At 43.6% G+C, this 19578-nt stretch overlaps 1 long non-coding RNA gene across 1 annotated transcript; it reads left to right on the top strand.

Moving 5' to 3' along the window:
* Nucleotides 1-764: 764 nt before the first annotated feature.
* LOC128340863 (uncharacterized) lies at nt 765-7995 on the top strand. Its single transcript, XR_008314040.1, has 3 exons — nt 765-799; nt 6375-6482; nt 7937-7995. It is a non-coding gene; the product is annotated as an uncharacterized LOC128340863 (long non-coding RNA).
* The last annotated feature ends 11583 nt before the right edge of the window (nt 7996-19578 follow it).

Here is a 19578-nt window from a genome sequence, read left to right as displayed (position 1 = left end):
GAATTCTCTATTAGCCTTCAGGAGAGCCCTTAAAACGTATTTGTTTGGCCTGGCTTTCCAGGGTTTTAAAATCGGTTTTAATATTCTAACCTGATTTGGGGGCTTTTAATCACTGTAATTGTTTAATTGTTGTTTTAAAATGTTTTTAAATTCTTAATTCTTGTTGTATTGTTTTTAATTTTTTTAGCTCTTTACTGTTTTAGTGGTTTGTTTTAATTGTAAACTGCCCTGAGCCATTTTGGAAGGGTGATATACAAATCAAATAAATAATAATAATAAAAAATAATAATAGCTACAGTCTCATTTATGAAAATCAAATCTACAAAACAAGATCATACTCTTGAGGCTGCAGTGATTGTTAGCAGGGGCAGATCTTATCTATGGGTAAAGTGGGCAGTGCTCACCTTAAATTTCTTAGTCAGCCATGTTGTCCCTGCCTCCATTTTGTGTGCCTACCACCTCCCTCTGTTGTTCCCTGCTGCTCTTGCCTTCAGCCTGCTGCTCCTTTAAGAGTTGTCAGGTGGGCGATAGTAGCACCAGCCTCAAAGAACAAATGAAAACCCCCAGATCTTTTAAAATATTAATATTCATAAGGTAGGAGCCAATAAGCATGCTCACTTTTTGCAAAGTGTGCTGTTCTAGGACTGCCCTATAACCCAAGCAGAGAGGGACTAGGCTGATTGACTCCTCAGGCAGCCAATCAGAGTGCCCAGAGGGTTGGGAAGTCTTTTTCTTTTAGCTACTCAGAAGAATCCAAATGTCATTTTAGTTAGAGAGCAGGTAGGCTCGCTAGCTTTTGGTAAGTCTGATCTTTTGCTGGCTTCTTTGTTTGGGTTTGTTTGGAGGAGAGGAATGCAATATCTGCTTTCTCTCTCTTGTTCTCTGAAGTGATCTGTATGCAAAGCATTATGTCCCATTTCCAAAATGACATGCCATAAAACATTGGAAGAAACAGCAAACTGTAAGACTGGACTAATTAGATTAGAAACTGACATAAGAAGCCAGTAAGTCCTTTTAGGGCATATGCATGGATTTCTGAGTCCAAATTGCTTTTCAAATAATTGCAGAAGTGGCTTTCGCTGTGGATGTGGTATAGGGAAGAAATGGATTCTGTTGGAAGGAAAATAATTTTAAACAACCAGAGAACAACCAGAGAACAACTGGTTAGCTCTCTGCATAGCAAATGAATAATTTGCTATGCAGAGAGCTAACCAGTTGTTCTCTGGATGTTCTCTGGTTGTTCTCTGGATTGTGGCCAATATCTTTAACATTAATATGTCATCTGGGGGTTATGGTTCACCGGGCAAGGTTTAAGGAAGTGGTCTCTATGAAAAGCATTTGTTGCTTACTAGGATGAACACCCAGGCTAAGTGGGCACGCAAGGTGGACAGAAAGTGGCACCCAGCTGTTCAGCAGGCATAGAGCAGGGAGAGGGTGTCCCCATGCATCTTTGCTTCCCTAGGTGTCCTCTAAGTTATAGGAAATGGTTCATAGCTGCAACAAGCATCATTGAAAAACCTGTAGTTTTTAAATTTGTATATGCATCTTTGAAATAGGTAGGCTGAGCTGCCCCTGTAACTTCAGAATGCATTTGTTCTCCACTTTTGTAGCTGGTATCTGCTTTACCTGTGGCTTATTTAGATTTATTTGCTGTTACATGTATAGCCTGTGCCTCCTCCAAGAAGTCCAGAGTGTGCACATAGTTACATTTATCCTTCCAACAGCCCTATGAGGAAGGTTATGCTGAGAGATAAGTGACTGTCCCAGAATCACCCAGTGAGGTTCATGGCTGAATGGGGATTTGAACTTGGGTTTCCCCAGTCAAGATCAGGACACTAAACACTGTACCACTCTGGCTCAGAGTTATTTCTTCTTGTTATTTATTAGTAGTAGTATTGATTTATTAAATAATCAGGGAGACAGTAGGGGTGTGCACGAACCAGCATTTGATCTGGTTCAGAGATGGGGAGGGGGTTTCAATAAGGCACAGGAAGGGTGTCCTTACCTCACCCACTGCACTTCCCCCACCAGCACTGCTGTCAAAATCACTGCTGTGGGGCAGCTGTATACCTTCTTGCCGCCCCGTCAGTGTAATACTGAAAGTGGCCAGTGTGCATGGGTGACACACGCATGCACACTGACCACTTCCGGTATTACATTGACCAGGGTGGCAAGAAGGTATAGAACCACCCCATGCCAGCGATTTTGACAGCAGTGTGAGCGGGGGAAACGTGGTGGGGGAGGTAAGGACACCCTCCCCACACCTTAAAGCAACCACCCCACCCTCCCGGGAGTGCACAAAACCAGTTCTGTGCACATCCCTAGCAGGCAGAGCTGCCATGGTGACTTCAGAATGCATTTACAGGTGGACCTATACATGATTTTAAAGGGGTTAAAACCATGTATCCGTGGTTCCTAGGTGACCATAAATGACCTCTGAGGTCATTTCCAGTCACCCTTTTGTGGCACAGAAAAATTGAAGCATTTTAGCTTTTGCTGGGCAGCTGGAGACCCACAGGGAATGGAATGGCTCCTACTTTCTCTTATTTCTTCAGTATTTGCTGATTTTAGCCATTTTTTTTTAGTCTCTTGGAACCTAATCCCTGATTCCCATTGCCTCAGTGCCTCAGTATCAATTCTTTTGTTATCCACAGCTTCAGTCAAGAATGGAACCCCCACAGATAACAAGGTCCACCTGTACTCTCCACAGAAACAGCCTTTTGTAGCTGGTCTGTGCTTTACTTGTGGCTTGTACATTTCTTTTCCTGTGTATATGTGCTTGAGTTTTGATCCTGCCATGTTCGATACAAATCTACACACTACTGTAGTCCTGTTGTTAAGCACTATAAAGCAACCGATGTTTTCCATATTTCTCTCTCTATCTCTGCTGATGAGCAATTGAGATTTGTGTGCTTGAGTGTGTGTTTGTATTTTGATCCTAAAGTTGAGTCAGTGTCGACTCCTGGTGACCACAAATCCCTATGGTTTTCCTTTGGTAGAATACAGGAGAGGTTTACCATTGCCATCTCCCGCGCAGTATGAGATGATGCCTTTCAGCATCTTCCTATATCACTGCTGCCCATTATAGGTGTTTTCCATAGTCTGGTAAACATACCAGCGGGGATTCGAACTGGCAACCTTCTGCTTGATCCTGCTCATCTACAAACCTGCACTTTGCCATTTATTGCTAAGGCAGCCACCTAGTCCTGGCTCCACCTTTGCTGCTGCCCACAATTGGCTCCGCCTCTCACTATCTGTGGCTCCACCTCCCACCTGCCCTGCCTAGCCCCACCCCTGTCCCAGGAACCACCAGCCTCCACTGAGCGAATAGGATTGTAGCTCAGGCTTCTCCCTAACATGCCAGTGTTTTATGTTCAAAGCATGTTATATGAAAAAGTATTCATGCAGGGATGCAGATACCCCCCACAAGCATTTGAGGAGTTCCCCCCTTATTTTACTGAACAGCCCCTCACCAAACCCAATAACCTGTATCTCAAATCCCCAAAACATATTTTTCTCCCCCCAGAACTCTTTCCTCTCTCTGTCAAAAAAATAAATAAATAAAAAATTAAGTGAGGAATTGCTCCTCAAGCTTTTGCTCAGCCTGCACCCCTGCATTCATGAAGTGCTACAGCCCAGACATAGGTTTCCCACCTCAGAGAACTAGGCCTAACTCTCAAAAAGTGATTGACATAATTGGGGGCAAAAAACAGATCCAAGGAGGGAAACGTGTAAAACATGGCATGGAAATAAAAACACATCCTTCTTGCAAATGCCTTCATTGCTTCTGCTTCCTTTTTCTTAAATTTCAAGATGAGCCTGAAAAATTTAAAATGACTGTGTACAACTCTTATTAGCCAAGCCTGTATTTGGCCTGATGCTTTCAGTTTGATATGATGTGACCCGAATTTCTGCCCTAATGTAACTCTCTTATCTAGTCCTCATCCAAGTGCTCCCATGGGCAGCAGGGCGTAACGCTTTGAATATGAGAAAAAAGTCTCCGGCTTTTGAGAAGGGAAGAAAAGCACAACAGTGTGATTGAAAAAGCTTTCTGTGTGGTGCAGAGTTTATTCCTGCATTCTCAAATAATACTGAACATGGGAACAACATCTAAGAGGCAGAGCGCTCCCCTCTCCAGATAACAGATATGTGGAAATAAATCTAGTCGATTAAATGCAGCAGATATAAAATGAAAAGTATGGTCTGCAATCAACTAAAGCAAAGGCTTTTCAAATGAAACAACCCTGGATTTTCTCTTTGCTCATGCTGGCCCCAACCCAACACCTGTAACAGGATAACCTTATAACAGAGCAGGCTAGCCTTCTGCTGGGGACAAAGTTTCAGGGCTGGCCCAACCCTTAGGCAGGGTGGTGTGAGCTGCTTTGGGCAGCAAATTTTGAGGCATCATTTTTTTAAAAAAACAGCAAATTCTCAGGGTGTTTGGTTGGTTGGCTGATTTGTAAATAGATCATCTGGCATGGATAAGGCAATGAAGGAACTTCCATATTTCATATTCCATATGAGAGCCAGCGTGGTGTAGTGGTTAGAGTGCTGGACTAGGACCGGGGAGACCCGAGTTCAAATCCCCATTCAGCCATGATACTAGCTGGGTGACTCTGGGCCAGTCACTTCTCTCTCAGCCTAACCTACTTCACAGGGTTGTTGTGAGGAGAAACTTAAGTATGTAGTACACCACTCTGGGCTCCTTGGAGAAAGAGCAGGATATAAAATGTAAAATAAAATAAATAAAAATAAGTAAAATATTGCAGTCAACTCATACTGTATCACTCTTGCATTCCTCTGCTTCCTTCTATTATAGAACTGGAAGGAACATCATGGGTCATGTAGCTCAGGAGGGTGGGGAAGCGAGAGATGTAGTTTCAAGTTCTTACCGGCCCAGCATGGCTGCCAGCACTGCTACTCCCCCCACCCTGGCGCAGCCCAATGGGATGCAGCAATCCCCCTTCAGCAGCGGCGTGGTTCAGGCCTCCATGGATGCACAGAAGCCACACAAATGGCCTCTGCGTATCCATGGAGGACAGAACTGTGCCACCACTGCATGGGTGGCTTGCCGAACAGGGATTGCCACATGTTTGGTATGCACCAGGGGAGCGAGTGGCAGCGCTGGCAGCCACGCCAGGCCAGTAAGGACTTGAAACTGCATTTCTTGCTGCCCGTCCCCCCACCCCCAGCCACCCTTTCAAAGCCAAACCGATCCACCCTAACTGGCTCTACTGTGGTTTGCAATTGAGCCACTGATTCACCTGATTCGAGTGAGCTGGTAAGGCATTGAATGGTCCATGCACACTGCTAGCCCCAACTCCATTGCAAACAGGTGGGTGCATACTAGTGTGCATGCCCAAACCACATCCCCTGCATTAGCATCAGATGTAGGGGGCATGGCTGGTACCAGAATAGGGGCTGCTCAGCCTCACTCCCAGTTCTCCCAGGTCAGTGCTTCGTTCAAGTGCTGACTGGGAGCTCCTTTCTCTGCCCCCAACCAGCCAGCACTTGAATACAGAGCTAGCTGGACAGGAGAGGGACTCGCTTCACATTCCCCAGCACTTCCTTCACCAGCTAGGTGTGGGAGGGGGCAAGGGGGTGCCCTGGGGGAGGGGCAAGGGGTGCCATGATGCCCCCCTCAGACTCTAGTGGCCCAAGAACATCTGTACCCCCTTGTCCAGTGGTAGCTCTGCCCCTGGGTACATGAGACCTGTCCTCTTTTCCATATAGCAGCCCTAAAATTAGAGCATGAGTTTTTGTGGGCAATAGCCCATTTCATCAGATGCAATGCAGGATCTGCTTGAAGCACAGCAGAAAGGTCATGTAGAATAATATACCATAATATATGTTAAGTAGATCATCATAGTGTAACAGGAAAGCATAATCTCTGTTAAGTACAAGGTTAACAGTCTCTTTCTTTTTTTTTAATGAACTCCTGTTCAGCTGATTCCATGTGTCCACCAGGACTGATCTTTTTAAGAGCAATTACTCTTGGACCTGTGAAGCTGTGTCTTGGTAGAGTGAAATTATCCCTGTCTGACTTCTTGGTGTTGTTGCTCTTGATATCAAATGAGTGACCATTTAGTTGTTGGCTTAAGGACATGCCTCTTGGTCTTTATATATGACCTATACATAGCTATGCCTTCTAATTAAAAAGGTAACACCATGTGTGGAATCAGTGGAGCCATCAACCAAAAACATGGCATCTATAGCTCCTTATCCACCAATGTGCTGTACTCGTATAATTCACCAAATTCTCTTAGCCATTTATATATGGCTACAAAGAAGATCAGCCAATGGGAGCAATATTAAGATGGGATGATTGGCAACAGTTACTCTCCCATTTAGCTCTCCCATCTTTTCCCATTTAGCCAACAGGGCAAGAGGTTGTATCCCTATCAACACTATGAAGAGACAATTTATTCTATCATGTTGCGTCTCTACCATCACTTGCTTCTTAGGGTATAAGCAAGACCCAAGTATGTAATTTATTTATTTATTTATTTTTAATAAGACAATACATAAACATGAATAGTAAAACTGATGCATAATGACATCCATTAACCATCCTTCCAGATATATAAATAATTAGATCGAGGAGAATGACTAAAATTATCTTCATTTGTGAACAGAATAAAATCTGACTGTATCATGAAAAAATCATTTGAATTAGCTTGACCCGCTCAAAGACGAATAATATGGGTCAATTTTTCAGATATGGCAATATGCCACATGGACTGATACCAAGATGTCAGAGACATGGTTTTATGCTTCCAGTATTGTGCAATGGATAAGCTAGCCGCAGTTAACATGAAAACTATAAGATCCTTAGACAATAATGCCAAATTAGCTTTTGAAAATACATTTAATAGAGCCAACTCTGGTCTCATATCTAACCTCTGTTGTGTAATTTTACCCATTTCTAAAAATACCTCTGTCCAAAAGAAGAAAATACTGGGACAAGACCACCATAGATGGAAGTATGTTTCCCTATTTCCACAGCCATTCCAGCATAGTGGGGACAAACTCTTATTAACGTGAAATAATCTAGAAGGGGTCAAATACCACCTGTGAAAGAGCTTAACAAAATTCTCTCTAATTCGGGAAGAGGTAGAAAACACCGGCTTCCATTTCAGTATTCCATTCCATTGTGAGTTGCTAATAGTTTGTTGTAGGTCATTTTCCTAGGCCAACTTAAGGCCAATTAATGGATAAGATGTTTGCATTATTAGAATCTCGTATAATCTAGAAATAAATCCCTTAGAAACTTCTGAAGCCTTTAATATTAATTCTTCAAACATAGTCAAACTCCTATTAGCCTGCTTAACTATATCAGGATGTAAAATAAAGGACTGAAACTGAAGAAAATTTAACCAAGAGAAATGCTTATTCATAAACTTCTCCCAAATTGGTTCTAAATCAATTGGCTTATGCAAATAATAAAAATCCTTTAAACTATTTGCAACACCTCCAAAGACACCAAGTAATCGAGAGGGTGAGTCTAAATCTGGAAATTTAGGATGACTACAAATGGATAACAAGGGGGGATATGGGGGGGGGCAAAAAAATTATGCCATTTCCCCCAGATCTTAAAAGTGGTTCTTAAAAATAGATTTATAACAGATTAAAAACTCTTAATAAATTCAAATATCAATACTAAGTTAATATTACCGAGATGTTCTTCAGAAGACCCAAGTATGTAATAACAAAATTATTAACAATTTGTCCTATCAGTATGTATTAAGTCACAGAAAATGTACCTGGGGAGGGGTATAATCCAGCCACATTTCAGAAAAATCCGTTTGAAAAAAGACTACATTTCAGCAATTTAAAACCTTGGCTTCTCTCAGTTTGCAACTAGAGTTTCTTCAGACCAAACAATACAATAATTCCTCTTTGTCTTTTCCCTGTTTTGATTATGTCAAATATTCAGCCAACTTGCAGGGACCTCCTCCTCCACTGGGCCGGTGAACCTCCATCGTGTATTTTCCAAGGTATGGGGTTTCAAAGTTATTTTAGCTAGAAGCCGTTCTAAATTTCTGTCCTGCTGGCCATACACTACAGCACAGTTTCCTTGGATGTGTGAACAAAAACAGGCCGACCAGAAATCCTGGCAAACCCAGGCAATGAATGGCCAATAGATTCTTCCAAGGTGGAGCATTCTTCCAGGAATAACATGGCTGCAGGCTGCCTCGTGTTACCGCTTCAGCTCAAGCACTCTAAGAATACCCCAGGTGTATGTTGTGGGGAGCTGCATTTCAGTTTGTTACTTTGTCCATTTGTTTGTTGGGAGAGAGGAAAGGAAGGCTGTTCCTTTTCTGGGTGCTTTGTGGCTGAGTAGGAAAGAAGGAAGGAAGGAGGGAAGGAAGGCAGGAAGGAAGAAGATGGAGGAAGAGAAGAGAGACAGGTTGTGGTGGTTGTGGTGTGTGTGTGAGAGAGAGAGAGAGAGAGAGAGTTGACATTCTTAAAGTAAACTTTGTTTCTTTCTGTATAATGTATAATTTTGTCTCATATTCTTAATTGTTGGAATGTACAGCCCATGTTGTCACTTTAATTGTAGTGTGGGGGTTTCATTAAGTTTGTTCGACAGTCTCTGCATGTGCTTTCTTCAATTGATTCTCTTCATATCCCTTCTACCGTGACTGCATTCCAGGTTTTTTTTAAACTGCTCAGTCTCAATCAGAGCAATAAAGAGATAACAATAGACTACCTTCTGTTTATAACATATATTACTGAATTATTAGAAAGACTGAACATAATAATAAAAATAGGAATAGTAATCAAATGACCTACCTTGCAGCTTTAATGTAAAGATGATTGAGATAATATATGTGAACTGGTTTCAGTATTTTAAAAATGTTGGCCAATATCTAGTCTACAGGTGAAACTCGGAAAATTAGAATATCGTGCAAAAGTCCATTAATTTCAGTAATGCAAATTAAAAGGTGAAACTGATATATGAGACAGACGCATTACATGCAAAGCGAGATAAGTCAAGCCTTAATTTGTTATAATTGTGATGATCATGGCGTACAGCTCATGAAAACCCCAAATCCACAATCTCAGAAAATTAGAATATTACATGGAACCAAGAAGACAAGGATTGTAGAATAGAACAATATCGGACCTCTGAAAAGTATAAGCATGCATATGTATTCAGTACTTGGTTTGGGCCCCTTTTGCAGCAATTACTGCCTCAATGCAGCGTGGCATGGATGCTATCAGCCTGTGGCACTGCTGAGGTGTTATGGAACACCAGGATGCTTCATTAGCGGCCTTCAGCAATTCTGCATTGTTTGGTCTCATGTCTCTCATCCTTCTCTTGGCAATGCCCCATAGATTCTCTATGGGGTCAGGTCAGGTGAGTTTGCTGGCCAATCAAGCACAGTACACTGTATACTTTTCAGAGGTCCGATATTGTTCTATTCTTCAGTCCTTGTCTTCTTGGTTCCATGTAATATTCTAATTTTCTGAGATTGTGGATTTGGGGTTTTCATGAGCTGTACGCCATGATCATCACAATTATAACAAATTAAGGCTTGACTTATCTCGCTTTGCATGTAATGCGTCTGTCTCATATATCAGTTTCACCTTTTAATTTGCATTACTGAAATTAATGGACTTTTGCGCGATATTCTAATTTTCCGAGTTTCACCTGTATATATGGTTCTGGAGTTACAGGGGAGAGGCAATTTTTGTCGATCTCCCCTTCACCCTGAAAATATGTTCCCAGGGTATATTTTCAAGTGGAACAGTTCACTTCAGGGGGAAGGGGAGAGCAGCACCAGCGCTTTGTTAGTCTGGATGTCAACTACTGTGCTACATCAGGTACCTATTATAGACCTCCAATGACATCAAGTGTTCCTGCCCTTTGATTATTCACTAAAATTTAGTGAATGTCCTTTTCAAAAAACAAGAGATAGTAATAATTTTTAAAAAAATAACTTCAAAGACTTAAGGTGCTTGCAAATTCACTTATGCACCAGAAACCATGGAAATTTTAAGTTAAGTCAGCTAACTTCCATGTTCTATAAGCAGTAGACATGTTATTCAGAATCAAATATAGGGGTATGCATGGAACCAGCTGGTCTGGTTTGGTTCTAGTCCAAATTGGACCCGGACCAGACCGGGCCAGTTTGGTCCAGCACCCTCTCAAACCCTCCCCCAGTCCAGTTCAAACATTTTTAATTTATTTATTTTATTTTATTTAAAAAAGCCCCCCCTCCCCGTCTTCCAAGGTGGGAGGGTCTGTAGAGGTTCCCCCTCCCGCCGCTTGCCTCCCTTCTGTTCAAAACTGGCTGGTTTGGCTGTTCTTCAGCCTGGTTGGGCCTTTCCCCCTGGCACGGTGGCCGTTTTGGAGGCTGCCACACCTACACAATGGGCCTCTGCATGGCAGGTGCAGTAGCCTCCAAAATGGCCACTGTGCCGGGGGGGAGGCCTGAACCGGCCAAAGAGCAGCCGAATGGGCCAATTTTGAACAGAAGGGGGGAGGGGGGAACTTCTGCAGACCCCACCACCATCTCGCAAAACACCCCCAGAGGGAGTAAGATTTAAAATAAAATAAAATAAATAAACTTGTGAAACCCCCAAATGGGCCAGGGTCAGTCAGTCTGGGATCAAACCAAACAGGGGGTGGTTCAGTTCAACCCCAAACCATTGAACTGAACACGTTCAACATCGAACTTGTTTGCACATTCTTACTCATACTAGCTGAGTAAGGTGCACAGAGCATCTGTGCAGTTGTGTACTGAGCCTGTGACATCCCCGCAGCTCACTCTACCCCCGCCGCTCGCTCGCTCGGTCTCCCCCGCCGCTCGCTTGCTCTCCCCACCGCTCGCTCACTCTCCCTCCCGCCGCTCGCTCTCCCCCTGCTGCTCGCTCACTCTCCCCCCACCACTCGCTCGCTCTCCCCTGCCGCTTGCTCGCTTTCCCCCTCTGCTCGCTCGCTCGCTCTCCCCCTGCCGCTCGCTCACTCACTCTCCCCCCACCGCTCACTCACTCGCTCTCCCCCCGCCGCTCACTCGTCTCCCCCCCACACTCACTCACTTGCTCCCCCCCCCAGCTCTCCCCATTGGGTGGGCCAGGGCCAGGCCATCCCACCACCACCTCCCACCTTCTCCTCCCGGCTGGTAGGGCTTTGCCCGCCGTCTGCTCACCTCCTCACCACCGCCATCATTTCTCCCTGCCACCGCCTCCTCTTCCTGGCCGGCGAGGCTTCGCCCGCCGTCCACCCACCTCTTCTGGCCGGAAGGGCTTTGCCTGCCAGCCCTCAACCTCTGCATCCTGACCACAGCCATTATTTCTCTCCGCTTCAATGCTGGAACTCTTGCATGCTCTAGAGCATCTGCGCGTTAGTACCTGATTGCTCCCCTCACCTCAGAGATCTTCCCACCCTCACCTGAGCTGCACTCCTGCTCCTCCTCCATCCTGTTGCTTCCATCCTCCTCACCCTTCTTCGTCGTGGCTGCAGCATTGCTGCTGCCTATTGGCCAAGCTGCAGCCCCCTATGCCCAGAGACCTCCCCACCCTCACCCGAGCCCGCTCCTGCTCCTCCCTTCAGGAGCAGCAACAGTGGTTGACCGGGCTGTTCCTCGCTGCCGCCGCCACCATAGCCACTCGTTCCCCTCAGGCTGCTGGCAGGCCCAGGCCCATCCCTTGCCTGACTGCCTCCCTCTGACAATGATCTCGGTAGCCCCAAACAGCAGCAGTGGTTGCCTGGGCCCTTCCTTGCTGCCAGTGCCGCCATGGCCACTCATTCCCCTGTCAGGCTGCTGACAGGCCCAGGCCCATCCCTTGCCCTTCCTTCTGTCTCTCTTTCCCCTCCCTTCTTTTTCTCTTTCTCTTTCCTCCACTCGCTCTTCTCCACTCTTTCTTCCCCCTTCCTTCATGTTTTTTCTCCCTCCCTCCCTGAGTTAACAGATTTTGTTCATTTACACAACGGCATCCTCATTCTCCTGAAGGGGCTCTTTCCTCCCTCAGGACCTGTCTTTTTGCAGACCTGCCTGCTATCCTTTTATATCCAGAACATCTTCCGACCAGTAACAGCTGCATTCCAACTGACCTTAACCATCACAGGCCCCTCCTCCTTATCTGCATAGGGAATCCCCACTGCCCAATCACCATGGTGCTTCTGCTCTCACAGGCTCCTTCTCCCTATCTGCATATGGAATCCCCACTGCCCAATCAGGTGCTTCTGCTTGCAAACTCGGACAATCACCTCCTTCCCACCACGTTGCCATGCATGGCCCCGTCTTGGAGAACAGCCAATCGCCTCCTTCCTACCATGTTGCCACGCATGGCCCGTCTTGGAGAAATAATAATATGGATATTGTGCTTGCTCCATGAACCCATTTTCCCTTGATCTACTCACAATATATGAGTAGGAATGTGCAAACAGGTTCGATCATCTTCCTCTCAGTCTTCCCAGGCTTTGTGATATATCAGTCATTAGGCTGGTTCTCATTATCCCGGTGATGCTGGGGAATCGGGAGATTCACCAACATGTGTGCTCCCAATTCTCAATCGTAAGAATCTGGAAATTTTTGTTGGGATCAAGAACCCTAGATCAAATCTTAGATTATTTCTGTATCCTCCAAATGGCATTAAGGGGAAATATGATACACATCAAATATCTGAAGGGCTATCACATAGAAGAAGAAGCAAAGTTGTTCTCTGTTGCTACTGAGTGTGAGACTGGAACCAGTAAGTTGACATTAGAAATTAGCAGATTCAGGCTAGAGATTAGGATAATTTTACTAACTGTGAGGGCTGTTCAACAGTGAAACAGTCAGATGATGGCGAGCTCTCTTTCATCATAGGTTTTTTGACTGAGGCAAGACAGCCATCCATCAGATTTGCATAGGGTCGGACTAGAAGAACTCCAAGGTCCCTTCCAACTCTAAAAAGCAATGGTTTTGTCATTCTGTACAGACATTTCTATAGTGCCTGCCTCCATCAAATTTCTGTTTCTCTCAAACTATATGGGAAAACCAGAGAGTCAGTGACTCTATGGTTTTCTTCTTTGGTTTGAGAGGAATGGCATTAAGAATGCATTGTCCTAAGCATGAATGTAATTTCCAGGTTCCAGAGAAAGATGATTGGGATTGAAAGTAGGGTTGTGCAGAATGTTTAGACCTCAACATGTTTTGACTGGAAATGGGCCATTTGGAGTGCATCAAGCATAAAAACAGAACACCTTTTAAATAAAGGGCATGTTTCGAGCTTGGAGCAGAACAACCCCGTTTCAATTGGAACATTTTGATGTTTCAAGTACCATTTTGGTAGCCTGTTTTTTCCTTGTTGATTGGTTTTCTGGCACTGGCTTCTGATTGGCTTGCGATCTCCTTGCTTCTTGGTTGGCTTGTTGTCATACAAATCAAGTGTTGCCATGGGCAACTGTGCGCCTATTGGCTGTGGGGAGGAAGGAGGCAGGGGGAACACAAAAGGAGGGAATTACAAAATGTATCCAAAGGGACTGTGAGGCAGACAGAGCCCTTAGAGAGGAAAGGAACAAGGTAGGTTTGATTTTGTGGTCTTCTTTTCTCTGCATTGAGTATAATATGCTGTGTATAATGTAATACTTCTCTGCACTGAGTATAATATATTATTGCTGCTATAACTATCTAGTTTTGCTGGATCTCAGATTGACAACAGCAGAACTTGGGTGCCTGCCTTTCTTGAGTTGAGGTTTTGTTTTGTTTGTGAAATAGTGTTGTGGTGAGAGATGGACAGTGGCAGCTCTCTCTCTCTCTCGCTCTCGTTCTCATATTTCTTGATGATTGCTGTGATGAGCTCCATGTCTGCATTGAGTTAAACCAGTGCTTCACTCAATTGTTAAAAAATTTTAAACAAATTTTTAAACTTTCCTCAAAACACCCCATTGTTCCCCATTTATAGCTCCTAGGGACACCAAAGTGGGTTGGATGGTAGGGCATGATTGATGCTACCTACCACCCAACCCACAAAAGAAATGGGCAAGTGGGTGATTCTTAACAAATTTTCGCCTTTCCCCCAAACCCCATATGATCTATGGTTGGGAGAAAGGTTTAAAAATGTTTAAAATAGCCTGCTTGCCCATTTTTTGTGTGGGTTGGATGGTAAGTAGCACCCACCATGCCCTACCACCCAACCCACTTTGGTATCCCTAGGAGCTACCCACGAGGTGTTTTGAGTTTCCCCACTGTTCCCTATGGCCAGGGTTGGCTGCTGTTTTGATGAAGCATTTCAGCTATCTGCAACCCTTTTCAAGCTTGAAACAGGTTGCAACATTTGTTTCATACACATTCCTAGTTGAAAAACCAGAGAAAGTTTTGAGAACTTACATTTAAATTTTAAGTGAGCACAATACATGAAACTGTAATGCAAGTAGACTTAACTTACATTTTCCATGGGTTTTGGTGCATGAGTGAATTCGTAAGCACCTTAACTGTTGTCTTAAACTGAAGATTTTTAATGATTAAATATACCTTTGGTCTGATCCAGCAGGGGTCGTCTTGTGTTCTTATTTAACAGTTGTGGAAGGAAGAGCTAAGACCAGAAGAAAAGAAAATGACCTGCACCAAGAAATTCAGACAGTAGAACACAATCCATATCTCCTGCTCTACCCATTTAGCTGCATTGTCTCCCTGAGCAACCAATACAGCATCCCTATCGTCAGTAAGAGTCAGGCTGCTATAGGGAACACCTGATTCCCATTAATGCTTTTTGTTTTACTTGAAAAGGCCCTTTGATATTTCTATGACATCAGTCAGCAACCAGCTCATTTTTTTTAACCTCCTCCCTCTGGACACATGGGATATTAATATGATCCCTGTAACAAGCAGCAGAAGAAATAAAACATCTAGGTAAATACTGCAAATGAGATTAAAACTCTTAGCTTTCTGATGTAACCCTGTGACACAGAGTTTCTAGCAAATTAAACCAAATGTACAAGTATTTAATGACTAATCCTTTTAAGTATTTTAATGCCCAAATGAAGATTTCTTGTGGGGAGAGGGAAAGCATATGTGGTTTCCGTTAGAGCTTGCCTGCAGGCGTAGGATTGAACAGATTGCCTCTCTCTCTCTCACTCTCCCCCTCTCTCTCTGTTTAATTAATATTTCACTTCTTTTGTTTTTTCGCGGGCAGGCACCACGTGGCTGACTGGTCCTGAATGGACAGCTCCCTGTAGCACTGTTGAAAGACAAGAGACCTTGCTGTTGCAACGGGCCATGATGTTTGATAAACCACCAACTCTTTGGAGGGAGGTGGGGAAATCACATGGGGGGGGTGAGGGTGTGGGATTAGTCTAACTCACAGGCTGTTCCTGTTGCAGAAAATAAAAGAAAGGGATGGCAGGCAGGCTTGCACCTCTTTTCATACTCCCTTGGTTTATTGCAGACACTCAGTCCAGTTCAGGAACTGTTTCAAGATACTCAGAGAGGGTAACTTCCAGGTTTTGGAAATGCCCTACAAGAAAACAAGTGTAACTATAATGATCTGTAGGCACACTGACATGGAATGTATAGTTTAGCATTTAAAGCAAGAAAATGGATATTTGGGGCAAGTGGTTTGCAGTGTTTCATCCGACAATGACGACGACAACAAGAATGATGATAATGGTGCTAATGATGGTGATGATATGATGTGCATGATGCTTCACAGAGTAAAATAAGACTAAAGGACAGGTCTCTGCCGCAAAGAGCTTGCAATCAAAATTTGAACTGAGCAGGGGACAAAAAGGGGAATAGATAGGAGGGAAGCCTATGCGCACATTCTATTCACACATACTTAGACTTGGTTTCAGTAGAGAATGAAGACTATGGGATTGAGCCAAAGGACTCCCAGAAGTTCATTTTGAGGAGGGACTTCAAAGAAAAAAGCAAGAATAGAAAAGATAACTTCTCCTCCAAATAATCCAAGAGGATTATTTCATCATATTTTCCCAATTCATTATATATACTAAAATCATTCTTGTCTGCAACAAGGACTCATTCCTAATTAGCTCGGTGGGTTCAAACATATATCACAATATTCAGAATACATTCCTGGAAGTAAATTCCACTGGAATTTTCTTATGCAAATTGCCTCTGCCTGATTTCTGGCAAACCACCCCTGCATTCCCTACACCTCAATGCACCCCATGCCTAAGGGCCCCTAGCCCCCAGGAGTGGCTTTTGGGGTGTGTGGAGAGTAGCTATGGTGGGCAGAAGGCAGGGAAATTTCCTAGCATGAGTTTCCTTCCACCTGCACAAAGACTGGATACAACCACCACCACCACCACCACAATAATAATTAATTAATTAATTAATAATGATTTTAATAATAATAAATTGTTCTCTGGGCAACTTACAACACAACATTAAAACATGAGATAAAAACACACAACACATTAAATCATAACAAACAAACAAAAAGCAAGAAGTGGGAGGAAGAAAATACAAAATACAGTACAAAACAATTTTAAAGACAATTTTAAAAATCAGATCAAAATTAAAAATTTTAATGGCCTGAGTTGAACAAAAAACCTGGCATCTAAAAGAACAAAGTAATGGAGCAGGTGAAACACAATGAGAAGCCTATTTCATAAATGGAGTAAAGGTAAAGTGTGCCATCAAGTTGATTTTGACTCCTAGTGCCCACAGAGCCCTGTGGTTGTCTTTGGTAGAATACAGGAGGGGTTTACCATTACCTCCTCTCGTGCAGTATGAGATGATGCCTTTCAGCATCTTCCTATATCACTACTGCCTCATATAGTAGCAGCAGGGATTAGAACCAGAAACCTTCTGCTTGTTAGTCAAGCATTTCCCTGTTGCACCACTTAAGGTGGCTTAAATGGGTTGCAACAACCCCTCCCTAGTAGCCACCCACCTCACTTCATTGGGTAGGGGGACTCAGAGGAGGGTGCCTCTTGAATTAAATGCCTCTTGAATTCCATACAACTCAGTGGTATTGGTGTGTACTCAAATGTACCAGGATCCAAGGATTATAATTGCATTTATCTAACAATGGAGAACTATGGGCATTTGGTGTTGATGGAGATATGTTGGCAGTCCACTGAGAAAGTTGTTGTTTTGAGGAGTGGATGGTAGGAGTGTTCCTACCATCTGATATGCATATTACTGATTAGCATATCAGTAATATGCTACTGATTTTCAATGTTAAAGCTCCTGTTTCTTTCATCATTCCCCTGCAGCTGTTTTTTCCTATTACTAATTGTTCTTCCAAGTTGCCTTTAGATCTATCTATCTATCTATCTATCTATCTATCTGTCTGTCTGTCTGTCTGTCTGTCTGTCTGTCTATCTATCTGTCTGTCTGTCTGTCTGTCTATCTAAGGGCCATTGGAGTATCATTGCACATGTGTGTGAGGTGTAGTTTAGCCCTCACTTTATCACAAACCCAAGGTTAGCTCTGTGTGAAGTGTGAAATGACCCTCCAATTATTTATTTCCTTCCTTCCTTCCTTCCTTCCTTCCTTCCTTCCTTCCTTCCTTCCTTCCATTTTGGAACTGAAGACAACCTACATGGGACCGCCCAGACATTCTCTCTTCCAGCCACTGACATAAACTTGCTTCACTTCAACAAGGTGGCTGTATCATTTGTCCCCAGATCATGCCTGGGGACCAAAGAATTTTTAAAAATCCATTCTCTAGTGATCTTGAACCATTGCTTTCCATTCCCTCTTTTGTTCTTTCATTTTTAACTCAGTGAAAATACAAATACTTGTTTAGAGTCTCATTTCAAGCCACTAAAGTCAACTGAAGAGTCACTTTGCCTTGAAATGAACTCTTGGCCAAACTCTTCGTGCCTCCGAGTTTCAAAGTTATAAGGCTTTGACCCTTCAACTTTCACTCGAGCCAGTAGCCCCAAGAGGTTCAGCCGGACAACTGGCTTAAGCAGGGATTACTGAGTTGCAGAACTGAACTCATAGTTTGTACTATCAGCATGCCCATTGTGAATCTCTATGGGTAATTGTCAAGAGGTTATAAATAGCCCCTCTCTTTTCTGTGTAAAAAAAGGGGGAAACACTCATTTCCAAATCAAACCTTGTTGATATATGATTTCATTTCCAGATTGCTGAAGACATGTTTTTCTTTTCCATACCATTTTTAATTGTTAATTTTAAAGTGATAATTCTGGAAGGGGGGAAAAACCCTTGATTTTATTCATGAGCTGTTATGATCAATAGGGAAATTAAAATATGTTTTTAAAACCTAAATACATATTCCCTGATGGACTCCCCGTCTCTGAAGTAGCTAGCTTCAGTCTGGGGGATGCAGCATATGCATTTTAATAGCAGAAAGGCATGAATTCTGAATCAGTCAGGGAAAAATACATGCAATGGTTCCTTTGCAACGATCCTGGATTCTTGGGTCAATAAAAGCCTCATGTTTCAAACCCATGAATAAATATGTGTTCAATTTGTGGGGCGGGGGACACCTTAATTATTTTTTAAAAACCTGATTTATTCAAGCTGTTCATACTCCTGAGAAAAAGGTGGATTAAAAATATTAATAGCAGTACATTTAAGCATAAGGAATGCATGGTAATGCATAGGCCTATGAGAACAGGAACAACAAAAATAATCCAACTATTTATTGATAGATGTTACAGTTAATGTCCAAAATTTAATGAACGACAATCCTAGATGAATTTTGTGAATGTTAGCATTTCTCAGTAGGTTTCCTCACTTGTTGGACTTATCCTACTGAATGCTGACAATTTCGTTTAGGCGACTGTCAACATTCATGGGTCTACCTCTAAGATTATGGATGTTTAGAAAATTCAAGGGGATACGTTTTAATATGATGAATGGAAAATGGAACCAAATTCTTTCTTTTAAAAACATTGCTCTTAAAATATAGAAGAAATGTCACAGTTCCTCCCAGAGGCTCTCTCCAGGCACCACTATGTTTTTCTCCCCACAATGTTCCAGACCAATATAAAGTCCAAGGCATTGCAGTGGGCAGGGTGGGCGGGGGGAACACATGGTGGTTGCCAAGTTGGCACTCGGGTTCTCCATTCTCACACTGAGAACCTGTTTTAGAAAAGAAAAGAAGACCGACATTCTGCCACAGGACAACTTAAGCCCATCTCCATCTCCCCTTTCATCATGTATAGGGATGGGGGAATGAAAACAGGAGAAGTTTATCTGTGTCCGGAACTCTTCCCCAATGCCCAGCAGGGTGAGGCACTCACCTGACTGGGCAGCTAGCAGATCAACAGCCAGGGCTTGCTGGCGGCACATGAAGCCAACTGCAACCATGCTGGGAGGTGGGGGAGGGGGAGGAAGCTGGGAGGACGGCCGCTCTTGACTGGACCAGGATGACCTGACAAGCCATTGCCTGGCGGCAGCAAAGGATATAAACACAACCAGTTCTGTGCACTCCTGGAAGGGAGGAGGGTCACTTTAAAGGGCAGGGAAGGTGCTGCCTACCTGCCAGCCCCCACCCCAATGCTTTCCCCCCACCAGTGTTCTTCCTAAAAGTGGGTGCACAGGGCTGCAATGCACCTCCTTGCAGCTGAGAGAGGTTTCGCCACGCAAATATCTGATGTGCATCCGCTTCGGGCATTTGTGTGGTGATGCTTCCCCCAGC

Source organism: Hemicordylus capensis, chromosome 1 (genome assembly GCF_027244095.1).
Source record: "Hemicordylus capensis ecotype Gifberg chromosome 1, rHemCap1.1.pri, whole genome shotgun sequence".
Lineage (NCBI taxonomy): Eukaryota > Metazoa > Chordata > Lepidosauria > Squamata > Cordylidae > Hemicordylus > Hemicordylus capensis.
The sequence above is the reverse complement of the archived record's forward strand: the minus strand, read 5'-3'. Positions and strand labels throughout refer to the sequence as shown.